Below are 15472 nucleotides of genomic sequence, written 5' to 3' on the forward strand. Positions count from 1 at the left end.
GTGGATTCGTAATGTCTTGAAAGACCTGGGATACAAGCTTAAAAAAGCCTATGGATTTACGTTGTGATAATACAGATGCCATTGAGATTGCACATAATCCAGTTCAGCATGATAGAACAAAGCATGTGGAGGTTGACCGTCATTTTATTAAAGAAAATCTTGACAGAAAGGTTATTCGCTTTCCATTTGTAAACTCAGAGGAGCAATTAGCTGATGTTCTTACTAAAGGAGTGTCTAGGAAGGTATTTGATAGCTCAGTTGACAAGTTGGGCATGATAGATATCTATGCACCAACTTGAGGGAGAGTGTAGAATCGCTGTAAATCTGTATGTAATTAGGTTTTTTATTTAATTAGGATATCCTGTAATTATGGAAAGATTGTTTCCTATTAGAGTTAGACTACTCATTTGTACTTGTATATATACCCTCATTGTGGGATGAATAGAATCATCGAATTAACCCTGAATTGAAGTATTCTTTTCTACTTGCTAGGCTCACAGTCACCTTGAGTGTGGATGAGCAACACTCACTCTCAACTTGCCACGTGTCCGGATTAAAACTCATATAAAACTGATCTTCCTATTTCCATTTTTTACCCCTCTTTAATTTAAAAATAAAAACTCTTTTTATCTTCTCTCTCACCCCGATGACAACCCATATATAATGAATGGGGTGAGGTTCGACCAAACCGTCCGGGGTTCCCAAATCCCAATCTCAACGACTCACTCAATAGCTGCCGGTTGGAACCCTGAGTTTTCACCACCGAGACCCCTGAATTTGCACCCGAAATTAGCTCGAGCAGTTACCGCCTTGATCCGGTCGAGTTGCGCTCATCCCGCTCGCGTTGCTGTAGCCGGATCAACAATGATGTGAGAGTTGTTGTAGCCAGAATCCGCCTACGACCACCCCGTCGACGTCATCTCCGGGATTGGATACTGGGATTATAGCCGGAACTGCTACTGGTGCTGTGGAGGAGACCCAAAAATTGAAAATATATACAAATGAACGAAATTAAGAGGAGAAATGTAGAAGATAGAGTGATGGGGGTGGATGGGTAAAGAAAAGAAATAAAGTGGTAGCTGTGTTAGTACCTGAGAGAAAGAAAAGAAGATGAGGGAATAGAAAAAATGGGTTGGTCGCGATCTGTGGCTAAGAGCAAGAGAAGGAATTGAGTGGTTCTGTGTGAAGGAAAAAAAAATTAAATGGATAAGGCTAGCTGCAATTTTTGCTCGAAGAAGAAGAGATGAGCTTGGCTATCATTTACCTCTGCCATTGCCACCTACTGGCCTTATTAAAGTTATAAGCTTTGCTTGAATTTTCACATTTTTCGATCTGGAATCGCTTATTTTTTCTGGGTTTAAGTTCTAGATTCAGTGCATGTTTAACCAATTTGATTACTGAAAATGCCTTTCGGAGTTGCTTCGAAATTGAAATCTCGCCCGATTGGATCTGGGAACCTTAACAAAGAAAAACAAAACCATAAATTAAAACCTGCGAAAGTGGACAGTAATTTTGATGACTGAAACTTACAAGATGCAATGTCTATACAGATGTTTGCTGAAGCTAAAGGCCAAAACTTTCATTTCCTAAAGATTGAGTAACTTACTGGTTGAAGAGTGTGGGAGGTAAGGATTTGGATGTTGCCACTCTTGTCAAGAAGAGGTTGCCCGGTCTTATTTCTCTTCACCATATCCTCGGCATTACCATGATCAGCTGTAACAACATAAATTCCACCCACTTGCTCTACCGCATCAAGAATCATCTGCAACCAGAAAATAGTATCTCAGTAAGATACGAAAACCTTTTCAAGACAGACAGGGATTGAAAGTACAACATATGCCAAATCATGGGACTCAATAAGACAGAACTGGTTTGATAAAAAAAAATAATAATAAATAAAATCAAGAAAGAACTGGTGACACTACAATAATCAGTAGGTTTCTTTTCATTTTTCAACTTGATTAAATACAAAACCATCAGATATCCATATCAAAAATTCGTCACCATTTCTTCAAAACTAACTTTAAAGAAAATTACAGAAAACTATATCAATCATACCTTGACAGCTTGATCAGCAGCCTTGCAAGCAACAATTGTGGCCTCAATGTCACCAGTATGCCCCACCATGTCTCACTGTGCATACAAAAAACAAGAGAAAGTAAAGAAAAGGGTCAAATGAGTAGGAAGCCTAAAATTCAAAGAGGAAGGAAGAGTTCAAATAAGAAAATTTGTTAAATTTTATTTTACAGAAACTAAATTTTGTTTGAGTAAAAACAAGCTTCAAGAAAAATAAAATAAATTTGATAAACACAGAATGACACATTGATTGTCAAATCCTTCCAATTCCAATATGTGACCCTTGTCCCAAACCCAAAACCAAACTGTCGCAATACAGATGACAAAACACACATTTACATTGGAGGGAAAGAAAAGTCCTACAATGCTTTGCAGAAAGTAGTGACAATAACCAACTCGGTACTTAAAATTCACCTGCAGGCAAAGTACGGACACCGTTGTAAGTTAGATATTCCCCGGATGTTCTATCAATCTCTGGGGGTTCTACAAGGTAACGGGTTGGAAGCTTCAGTTCACCATCATACTGAAGCATACCAGCATAGTGGATTTTAGGAACTCGAACTCTATCGAATTTATCAAAATCTGCATACTCAAATGCCTTAGCAGCCATGACCATACGATCTGCTCGGAAGTTGAATGTTACAACAGCATCACCATCAACTATTGGGCCCACAGGCTTTCCACTGTCATCAACAATAACAAAAGGAGGTAGATACTGGTCATTGGCATTTGGTTCTGCTCTCAATGTCTTGATAGCTTCAACAACATTCTTAAATTTATAGGGGGCTTCACCGAGAACTTGGGCATCGATCCCAGCCTCGTTTTACAACTGACCGGTCATTCTGTACAATACAAAACATCAATCATATAAACATACTTTATTGTATGGTTAAATTCATGAGGTCAACTTCACAACCATATCAAGTACAAATATTTGAGTATGAATCTTTCATCCATAGGGTCGACTAAACAGTTAATGGTCCACATGATGTGGGAAGGGTAGCCAACATGTAAAGATGACCTGGAATTCTAATCCAGGTGCTACTGCAAATGGGGGACCAAAAAAGAAAACACGTCAAGTATGATACTATTCCTTCAGCCATAAACATTCTCAAATTTTCCTGTGTATTCAATTAACCTCAAACGGGACAATTGAAAGTGCATCAAGTTCATCACAGCCCATACAAATTCACTTAACCATTTTGATAATCATTCCCATAACTACGAAAATCAAAACAAATAACAACAATTTGATTAAAGATAAGAACGAAGCAGAGGGAGAGAGACTGACATGCTCCTCCTTCCAGATGTCCCAACTAACCTGAATATCCAAACTGCCAAGTAGCCTTGCTTGATTGAGGCTTCGATTCAAGTGAGGCAGCGTTAGAGGGAGAGAGATTGATGCGGCGTATGTGATCAGAGGGAGAACGAGAGACTGATGCGGCATCTAGATATCAATAGAGGGTTTCATGGCAATCGAGTGTAATTGGTTCAACCAACGGAGGGTAGAAACCGGTATTAGCAAAACTTCATTAATATACAATAACTAGCGCCACAATACTCAAAGCAGCTTCTGGCTTCTAAAAGCAGGGGGGAGCCTGCTTCTCCTTTTCGATAGAAGCCGCAGCAGCTTTTTCCAAAAGCTGAGGATAAGCTGAGTTACCAAACGGTTCTACCTCTTCTGCTTACCCCCCCCCCCCCCCCCCCCAAACGCAGCCTAACTCCCCATCTTTCCTGAAATCAATACGTGGTAGCTAGCTAGTTCAAGGTTTGTCTTTAACCTAAAGTCCTTCATTAATTTCTTTCTTCCCATTGAAGGGTGACAACAAAGGGGATACGACGAAACCAGAAGAAACCAAATAGTCAAAAGAGCGAGGCTGGAGAAAATGTTAATTGTGATGGACTTGGATTCTCTGCTAGAAGATATAATGCTAAGATCTGTTTGGATTTTTATGAGAGCCTGCCACGTCATCTTAATAAAATCTGATGGCTGAGATGAAAAATTTGCAAAAGCCCAACTTTCAGAAAGCAACAGCAGACCCCGTCTCTCTCTGTCTCTCTTTCTCTCGTATCAATCTGGTCTTTGATTCTCATCTGGTTATAAAACAACTACCAGCAACTTCCATTCTCCATGATGAAATTGTTATATCCGTTTTGGAGCTTCAAGAATCCTCTTGAGTAGTCCTTGAAACACTTGCAGAATCCTACATCTATGAAGAATCATCATAATCTCATATGAGATTTGTTATTGTCGAATACTTTCTATTTTCTAGGTTTTTGTTCTTATAAATTGAATTCAAATGAGTTTTGTTCTTACCATGAGATAGTCAAATAGAACAAAGGAACAAAGAGATTGGAATTTTCAGATGTAATATTTACCTTTTCCGAACGGAGTATATATACAAGAAACATCAAGACCTATTAGGAAACTAATTACAACAGAATAATCCTAATAATACTCAATATTCACAATCCTAATTACATGGCATGACTCACGCCAACACTTCCCCTCAAGTTGGTGCATACAGATCACGGATGCCCAACTTGTCAAGTGAGTCATAGAAGGCTTTACTTGAGAGAGCCTTTGTAAGAATATCCGCCAACTGTTCTTCAGTAGGAACGAAGGGAAACATAATTATCTGTCCATCCAGCTTCTCTTTAATGAAGTGTCGATCTACCTCCACATGCTTCGTGCGATCATGCTGAACAGGATTGTGAGCAATTTCAATTGTAGCCTTATTATCACAATAAAGCGACATAGCCTTTTTTTGCCTGAACCCCCCCCCAAATCCCTCAACAAATTTCTCAACCACAACATCTCACAAAGTCCTCTGGCCATTCCTCTATACTCTGCTTCTGCACTAGAACGAGCCACCACCTTCTGTTTCTTGCTCTTCCAAGTAACCAAGTTACCACCCACAAATGTGAAGTAGCCCGAAGTGGACCTGCGATTTGTAATATTACCTGCCCAGTCCGCGTCTGTGTACCCGGAAACATCCAAGTAACTATGTTTTGAAAAGAGTAATCCCTTCCCTGGAGCAGACTTTAAATACCACAAAATACGAAATACAGCATCCATATGAGTCTTACTGGGATTATGCATAAACTGACTCACCACACTAATTGCATAGGCTAAATCTGGTCTAGTGTGGGATAAATAAATCAACCGGCCAACTAACCTTTGGTAGCTTGCTTTATTCGTAGGTACTTGATCCAAGTACTCTGCTAACCGATGGTTTTGCTCAATAAGAGTATCAACAGGTTGACAGTCAAGCATACCTGTTTCTGCCAGCAAGTCGAGAACATACTTCCTCTGACTCAACACAATACAATCCTTCCCACGAGCAACTTCAATTCCCAAGAAATATTTCAAATTACCCAAATCTTTCATCTCAAATTCTAATGATAACTGACCTTATAACGTTTGAATCTCCTCAAAGTCATCACCTATCACAACCATGTCATCAACATAAATAATCAAGGCAGTCACTTTACCACACCGATGTTTAAGGAACAAGGTGTGATCTGAATTGCTTTGCCGGTACCCAATTTTCTTCATGAACTTGGTGAACCTGCCAAACCAAGCTCTGGGAGACTGCTTCAAACCATAAATAGATTTTTTCAATCTGCACACCACCTGCTCTCCAGTAGAAGTACCATATCCAGGAGGCAAATCCATATAAACCTCTTCATGCAGATCACCATGCAAGAATGCATTCTTAACATCAAACTGTTGTAAAGGCCAATCAAGATTAGCAGCTAACGAAAGAAGTACCCGAATTGTGTTAATTTTGGCCACTGGTGCAAATGTCTTATCATAATCCATTCCATCCTTCTGAGTATAGCCTTTAGCCACTAGTCTTGCCTTGTACCTGTCCACCGATCCATCTGAATTGTGTTTCACGGTATACACCCACCGACAACCAACTGTCTTCTTCCCGGGTGGTAATGATACTAGCTCCCACGTACAATTCTTCTCAAGAGCATCCATTTCGACTGTCATTGCTTGCATCCACTTCTCATCCCTCATTGCATCCTGCACTTTACTAGGGAGAGACATAGAAGATAATTGATTCACAAAGGCTACATACGGTTTAGACAGTCTATGGGTCGACACATAATTAGCTACGGGGTATTTAGCTTTTGCACTTAGAGTAGGTTCATAGTGCTTTGGGGGTTGACCACGGGTGGAACGACTAGGCAGAGTTTTGGTGGGAACAATATCTGACACAAAAAAAAGAACACTAGCAGACTAGCTGAAACAGAAGGACTAGACAGAGTTTTGGTGGGAACAATATCTGACACAGAAGAAGGAACACTAGCTAACACAGAAGGAGTATTAGATAAAGAAGGATTAGAACATACCTCGGGTGATGATTGAGTAGATGAGACCACTGAAGGAGAGGGAGAGTCAGAAGAACTGTTCAAAACGGCATTGGCGACATCGGGAATTTCATTGGAAACAGAATCGGGAACTTCCTCTCCGGCCGACCGGTCAGACTGATCCGGTAGACTGGTCAGTAGCTGACTACCCAAATTCTCTTCTCTGTTCGGTGGGCTGCTGTCCTCTTTTCCAAGTTCCGTTCCCAAACACTCCAGCCTCGAGAACTCGGATGCGAGTCTCCCATCTTGCCCACTAAACAAATCTTCATAATAACAAGACTTCTCCCCCTGACAAGGAGTCACAGGAGGCAAAAAATAACATGCATCTTCACTGAACGTAACATCCATGGTGACATAAAACTTCTGGGATTGAGGATGATAACATTTGTAACCTTTCTGATGAGAACCATACCCCACAAACACACACTTAAGGGCTCTAGCTGTCACGCCCCGAATTTTGAATAATAAGTTCAAATCCGAAACATGAATTAAACCACTTAATCAAATAAACGTTCTGAATTTTTTTCTCAAAACAACCTCACCACACGATACACAAACTTCAAATCTCGAAACCTCGAGTTCATTATTACAATTCACTCTCACAAGAAATATTGTAAAGCTCTAAATGAGCATAACACACCTCACCGGCTCACAAAGCAATTCAGATTGACACAATTGCAGCTACTCTACGCAGCTCGATCTCCGTCCTGATTCTCTTGACCTGTAGGATTACCCGCTACACAATTTGAATAGTGTACCGGGATTGCAACAACACAAACCCGGTAAGCTTTTGACAGCCCGTATGAGTAAACAAGGAATTGCACGACTTTAAAGAACAAATCAATTTAAGTGATTCTTAGTATAAAAATTGAAGTGCACAACGTCACTTCAAACATCAATCAACTCACATCTCACCATGACCATCCAAACAACTAAACTTTCCCTTTCCAGTATATACTCAAGGGTATATGATAGTTATAAAAACCCCTCCACGCAGCATGTCATACTCAAAGACACATAAAAACTTGAGGTTATCCCTCAAACAGTATGATGGCAGACAGACTAGAGCTCTAACTGAATTGTAACCTGTCACCTTGGCCAAGGTTCAATCTTACGATAATACGTGTCATAATCATCGACACACGATGAAGACACCTGCCACTATCATCGACGCACGATGAAAACACTTGCCACAATCATCGACACACGATGAAAATACTTGGCACTTTCATCGACACACGATGAGAACACTTGCCACAATCATCGACACACGATGAAAATACTGGGCACTTTCATCGACACACGATGAGAACACTTGCCACAATCATCGACACACGATGAGAATACTTGACACCATCATCGACACACGATGAGAACACTTGACACTAACATATAATTCGTCTACACATTTCAACTATCGCACTTTACTCAACTACTCTTTATCACGAACAACTCAATACATCACACAATGTCATAACTTTCAATATATATTTCACGTAAATATATATATATATATATACGTAATCACCTACACAAGAGTGACTACTAATACCATCTATAGTTCACATGCAATAAAAACAAGAAATTCATTTTTATACTTAAATTCATTTTCCTTACCTGTGAGTAGTAGCCTTATGAACCGTAGTCGATCAAGTTCATATTATTTCAAAACAAATCTTTATTTTCTTAAAACAATTTTCCACACCTTTATAATTCAATATAAATCACTAAATTTCGGTTCATGAAGGAACCATGTGCGATTTTACTCACCTCGATATTCCCGCTGCGTCTTCAGTTTAACACAATACACACCGAAATCGCTCACCCAAGGGAGGACGTCAATCACCTAATCACACATGACCTTAACTTAGCCAATAACTCAAAAACATATTCAAACGACAATCCAACGGTCGGATCGAAATTAAATGATGATCCAACGGTCGGATCCTCACGGATCGCCCTTAGGATCACCCTCCAAAAATCATCACGAAGATCCAACGGTCGGATCTTCCTGAATCGTCCTTACTAACATCTTCAAAATTTTATACGAAAATCCGACGGACGGATTCTCACGAATCGCCTCCCTAATCACTGTTTTGCATTTATACGAAGATCCAACGGTCGGATCTTCGCCCATGACCACACAAAGTCACTGGGACAGTCATAAGATCATCATATCAAAACTACAAGTCCATCTGACGGTCCTAACTTCACATATCACAAATCTAACGATCGAAATCGATCGAAACTTAAAAATTCATAACTTAATCATACGATATCCAAAAATTGCATATAATATATCAAGATGATCGTATTGAAATATAGAATCTAAAAATGTACAGAAACTATATTTTTGACCCCCGGAGGTGGCCGGAAAGGGCCGCCGGAATTAGTGGCAGAGCCGCCGCCGACCACCGCCAATGGTGTCGGGGCCGGGCTGCTCCTCTTCCTCTCATCATGCTTAACAACTTTCATAACTACCATGTAAGCTGAAAATGACCGGAAGTGGTTGAAATTACCTAAAACAGTTGAGGTGGCCGGAAAATTTCCAGAATCCGGCGAAATTTGCAGAATCCGGCAAGGCTTGATTTCGACGTCAAAACTTCAATTTCAGGCTTCGATCCCTTCTAGAGAGTTGTTAAGAAACTCAAGGTGAACTCATTGGTTCAAGAATCACAGAAAAATATGGTCTGTAGCTCGAGATATACCGATCGAAAGCTTCGGTGGTCGGAAAAATTCCAGAATCCGGCGAGCTTGAGTTTCGACGTAAAAACTTCAACGAAACGCTTCGATTCCTTCTGGAGAGTTGTTCAGAACTTCAAGAAGAACTCACTAAGCCAAGAATCACATAAAGAGGTGGTCTGTAACTCGAGATACACGGATCGAAGGGTTGTTTGTCGATCTAAACCAGTCGAGCTCCGATGAACGTGAAATCGTTCTACCCAGGTCTGGTCCTTCTTGGTGCTTGTTCAGAAAGTTGAGGCGAATCCAATGAGACAAGAATCAAGAGAATTGGCGGCCTGTAGCTCAAGATATCGAGATAGAACCAAATCGAGCTCAAAACGGAACCGTGTCCTCCGCCGCCACTGCCGGCCGTGTTGCGGTGCAAGGTTGCCACTGGTAGCTGCGCAAGAATGAGGTGGAACTATAGGAACTGGTCTGGTCTTGATTGGTGGTCGGTGGAGGGAGAGATGAGTTGATGAAGATTGCTCTGTTTCTTGGATGGTTTTCGGACGTGAGACAGAGAGAGTGAGAGAGAGTTGTCTGGTATGATTGAATGATTATTCAATTATGCATAATCATGAATGATGATTAAGACACCGGCCTTGAATCAAGGAACACCCTTCCTTTTAACAAAGGTGTTTGCCACCAACTGTTTTGGTTAAAAGAAAAACCGGTTATTACAATCTACCCTCCTTAAAGAAATTTCGTCACGAAATTTAAGCGCAAGTTAATTGCTCTCGATTACGGTTAACCTAACCATCGAATCTCCATCTTTCCCAAAACTGTAGTAATCGACAAAGCCACAGCCCTTTGTATAAAAATACATTCCTATGGCCACTAAATCCTTTCATCACAAACGTAAACTCACACAACAAGAATTCACAGATGAAATCCTCATTCCCACTTAAGTCATCAACATGACATTCCTTCACCGCATCATTTCTCAAATTTTCAACACAACAATTGCCTCAAGCAACCCACACTCAAATCACCACGTGACGTTGCACATATAGCTGTTTTCACACAGATCGTCATCCTGTACTGGCATACAAGCACAGTAAACACTCCCACAAAGCGTTTCGCTACTCAATTAGCATCACTCAAAACAAATCATTCTCAAAAGCACGCCAATAAAACATGTCACCCAGTGATGATGACTTGGGCTTGCTCAATCCTTGGGCTAGGCATTAGGGCTGGCCAATTGGGCCGAAGAAACCGAACCATCCACATTTCGAACCGGCCCGAACCAATTTGGTTTAACATTTGGGCCTACCATTCGGGCCGAACAATTGGGCTTACTATTTGGGCCTACCAATCGGCCGAACAATTGGGCTTACTATTTGGGCCTACCAATCGGCCCACCAACTTTCAGCTCGACTACGGTATGAAATTGTACATACCGTAGGTATATCGTATATATGTATGCATACCGTATAGACCGTATATACATATGTATACCGTACAAACCGTATATACGTATGCATACCGTACAAACCGTATATATGTATGCATACCGTATATGCGTCCGTATATCAAGCATATACGAGATCCAAAAATATTTGTAGGAGGCAAGGTTCGAACTCTCGACCTCGAACACGAAGGTTTTGCTCCTAATCACTGAAGCAAGAGCTGCCTTCATTAATATATGCTCACGTGTTATATTTATTATGTCATAAGCGACATAAATAAAATAACGGGGGAGGCAAGGTTCGAAACCTCAACCTGCTGCACGAAACCTTTGTCCCCAACCACTGGAGCACAAGCTGTGCTTAATATAATGTGTACAAATGTTATACTTATTATGTCATAAGCGAACATAATAAAAATAAACGAGAGGCAAGGTTCGAACCTCTGACCTCTTGTACAAGAGCTTTGCTCTTCAACCACTAGAGCACCAGCTGCTCTCGTTACTATCCATGCAACTCCTTTTATTTATTCTATCATAAGCGATAGAATAAAAACAAACTGTCGGTACACTCCACGTGCCACGACACGTCTCTTCCGTGATTTACGGAAAGCAGATCACTTTCGGCGAAAGCTGTCTGCCACAGCGCCTCGAGATTCGGCATGTCCCCTTACACGCTCAACATGCGCCAACAGCTTTTCCGGGTTTCGGGGCGACTTTAATCCAACGCGTAGATTGAATCTCAGAGATCGTCCATCCAACGGTGGAGATCTGCTCACCTTGTTCTATAAATGGGTGCATTCTGGAGAAAAACTGTTCACACCAAAGAAAAGAAATTTTCCCCAGCCATTCTCTCTCAAACTCTTTAGCCTTCCTCTCGAAACTCAAATCCTTTCTTCATCAATTTCAATCCTTCTCCTCCCGATCTTCTCTTCCATCTGGTAGATTCAATCTCTTCTTTTCTCTGAACTTTCAGATCTCCAACACCCCTTCATCAACCTTAATCCTTCTAAGGTCAATCTCCCACAAACACTCAACAACTTCGTTCTTCAATTTACACTTCCTCTCAACTCATCACCATGGAACCACGAACTCTGCAACTAATGGAGCTACAAACCCAGCAACAAATCGAGGATGTAGGAAACAACCAAGCAGCCGGGAGTAGTGCCAACACGGATTTCTGGCGAAGCCGTACCAGGTGGATTCCTACTCCAGATCAAATAAGAATCCTCAAGGATCTTTACTACGACAAGGGAGTTAAGACCCCAACTACAGAGCATATTCACGAGATCTGTCTCCAGCTGCAACAGTATGGACAGGTTGAGGGCAAGAACATTTACTTTTGGTTCCAGAACGTCAGGACTCGAGAGAAGCAGATGAAGATGTGCAATCAGGCTGCTCAAGTGCCCATGGGAACTAGTTCTCCTAGTACTGGTGGATCCATTGATCTCAATTTTGGGTCTACTGGTTCTACTGGTGCTGGTGGATCCATCGACATCAATTTTGGGCCAGCTGGTGGATCCATTGACATCAATTTTGGGTCCACTAATTCTACTGGTGCTGGTGGATCCATTGATCTCAATTTTGGTTCCACTGCTTCTACTGGTAATGAAGGATTTATTTACTTAAATTTTGTTTCATAATCTTCCTCACCCTTCAATACTAATACCAGTACAACTCTTTTGGCACAACAGGAGGACAATCTTCCATGGAACAACGAGTAGGAGTTCGCCAGGAGTTTGAAACTCTTCCTCTGTTCCCCGTGCACGGCGAGGACGTCTATGGTAACCCGAAGACTACTTCCGAGGAAGGTAGCGCATATGATTACTATTTCGGTGGCTCAGGCGGTTACAACCGTGGATCTCCAGTTTCTCTTGAGCTCAGCCTCAACCCATCCGGAGCTACTGATTAGGCTTAGTATAGCGTAGTTCCAATTTCCTTTTTGTAATATTAAATCAATAAGATGGTGTGCATGTTTTCTTTTCTTTTTGTTTAACCAACAACAACACCAAGGATCGAACCTTGGTCACCCAATACTATTTTCAAAACCATAAACAACTCTACTGCACACATCTTTCATAATGATGCAATAAAAACAATCACTCAAAAAGAATCCAACAATCAATTAAGTCGCATCGAGGTCTAGCTAGTATCCTCTGAGTCAAACCAAACACAAACAATTTCATCGATAGGATTAGGGATTTATAAAGCTAAACACATCCTGAGTTAGCTAGGAAAAACCCACGTCTTTAGAGTTACTCTTACAACTCTTATAGAATCTCGATAATTCCATCTATCAATTGCTTCAACAAAAACTCACCACAATTCAATCCCTAACATTTAGCGATTCAGAAATCGAATCAAACTCCATATCGCATAGTAATTCACTTGAACCACTATGGATACCCAACAATGTCACTACAATCAATACCCAAAATTGCACTTAACCATTTCTCCTAAAATCCATCACCACAGAAACACACCCTCATCTAATAACATTTACAGAGAGTTGACTCTAAATCTCCCCATTATTTACCGACCAAGATCAAACTCCATTTCAAAACTTTAAGTGTCCCGCCTACTTAAACTTAAAACACAAACAACCTCAAATTCACTTCAGTCCAACTCCATACTACGATCCAAAACTTAAGAAAACTAGTTCACAAAATCAATTTCCTTCACTTAAATAAAACTATGTCCACAAGTCATAGTCAGGTCAACAGACCAAGGTGTCCAAACGGAGAATTTCCAATCCAGTTGTCTTTGTGAAACGCAAAATATCAATCAAAATGATGCTCGCAACATCAACCACGTATACAAAACATGTTCCTCGGATCTCGATTTAAATTTAGAAATACTAAAACTACCACTAGTCCCACTTCAAATAGCCCTTAAGATTTTAGGTACTCGAAGAGAACTCAAATATATAGTCGTTCGTCTCAATCACTCAAACACGAGATCAAACTCCGTTCTCGCACCTCAAACTCTGCTCAACAACTTACAAGCACATGGAAGAATTAACCACAATAATTTCTTCCCTAACCGCAACACTACTCACAACTCCACATGAGTCTAGAATCTATTCAAATGCATCTGTATGTCCAACTTAAGAAGGCAAAATTACTATCAATTAATACTCGTATCCACATCAGATACGAGCATAGGTCCACACTATGCCTTCAACCAAACACTTCTACATACAAAAGGAAACTCATTTCCATAAACAATCCTCACTGACTCATCAGAGTTAAATCCGGAGGTTTCCATTCCTCGAAGATCACAACTCGCGGAAACTAAACTTATTCTAATACGAACTTAGAAGGCAACTCTACCGTCCTACGGACATACACGCTGTCTAGACCCCATACTAAGACATACCCAATGATTATACCAATACCGAAGAGTATATGATGGGGATCCGCTGCAGACGGGCCATCACTCGGGAAGTATTGATTATCACCAAATATGTACCTTACGCTCTGATACCAAACTGTCACGCCCCGAATTTTGAATAATAAGTTCAAATCCGAAACATGAATTAAACCACTTAATCAAATAAACGTTCTGAATTTTTTTCTCAAAACAACCTCACCACACGATACACAAACTTCAAATCTCGAAACCTCGAGTTCATTATTACAATTCACTCTCACAAGAAATATTGTAAAGCTCTAAATGAGCATAACACACCTCACCGGCTCACAAAGCAATTCAGATTGACACAATTGCAGCTACTCTACGCAGCTCGATCTCCGTCCTGATTCTCTTGACCTGTAGGATTACCCGCTACACAATTTGAATAGTGTACCGGGATTGCAACAACACAAACCCGGTAAGCTTTTGACAGCCCGTATGAGTAAACAAGGAATTGCACGACTTTAAAGAACAAATCAATTTAAGTGATTCTTAGTATAAAAATTGAAGTGCACAACGTCACTTCAAACATCAATCAACTCACATCTCACCATGACCATCCAAACAACTAAACTTTCCCTTTCCAGTATATACTCAAGGGTATATGATAGTTATAAAAACCCCTCCACGCAGCATGTCATACTCAAAGACACATAAAAACTTGAGGTTATCCCTCAAACAGTATGATGGCAGACAGACTAGAGCTCTAACTGAATTGTAACCTGTCACCTTGGCCAAGGTTCAATCTTACGATAATACGTGTCATAATCATCGACACACGATGAAGACACCTGCCACTATCATCGACGCACGATGAAAACACTTGCCACAATCATCGACACACGATGAAAATACTTGGCACTTTCATCGACACACGATGAGAACACTTGCCACAATCATCGACACACGATGAAAATACTGGGCACTTTCATCGACACACGATGAGAACACTTGCCACAATCATCGACACACGATGAGAATACTTGACACCATCATCGACACACGATGAGAACACTTGACACTAACATATAATTCGTCTACACATTTCAACTATCGCACTTTACTCAACTACTCTTTATCACGAACAACTCAATACATCACACAATGTCATAACTTTCAATATATATTTCACGTAAATATATATATATATATATACGTAATCACCTACACAAGAGTGACTACTAATACCATCTATAGTTCACATGCAATAAAAACAAGAAATTCATTTTTATACTTAAATTCATTTTCCTTACCTGTGAGTAGTAGCCTTATGAACCGTAGTCGATCAAGTTCATATTATTTCAAAACAAATCTTTATTTTCTTAAAACAATTTTCCACACCTTTATAATTCAATATAAATCACTAAATTTCGGTTCATGAAGGAACCATGTGCGATTTTACTCACCTCGATATTCCCGCTGCGTCTTCAGTTTAACACAATACACACCGAAATCGCTCACCCAAGGGAG

At 40.5% G+C, this 15472-nt stretch overlaps 1 long non-coding RNA gene and 1 pseudogene across 1 annotated transcript; both read right to left on the reverse strand.

Moving 5' to 3' along the window:
- Window positions 1-1564: 1564 nt before the first annotated feature.
- On the reverse strand, window positions 1565-2951 carry LOC133729356 (2,3-bisphosphoglycerate-independent phosphoglycerate mutase-like; annotated as a pseudogene).
- An 11151-nt stretch (window positions 2952-14102) lies between these two features.
- Window positions 14103-15472, reverse strand: LOC133728630 (uncharacterized). Its single transcript, XR_009855933.1, has 2 exons — window positions 15409-15472; window positions 14103-14374 (listed from the first exon to the last, which is right to left on the reverse strand). It is a non-coding gene; the product is annotated as an uncharacterized LOC133728630 (long non-coding RNA).

The sequence above is a fragment of the Rosa rugosa genome, chromosome 2 (genome assembly GCF_958449725.1).
Source record: "Rosa rugosa chromosome 2, drRosRugo1.1, whole genome shotgun sequence".
NCBI lineage: Eukaryota > Viridiplantae > Streptophyta > Magnoliopsida > Rosales > Rosaceae > Rosa > Rosa rugosa.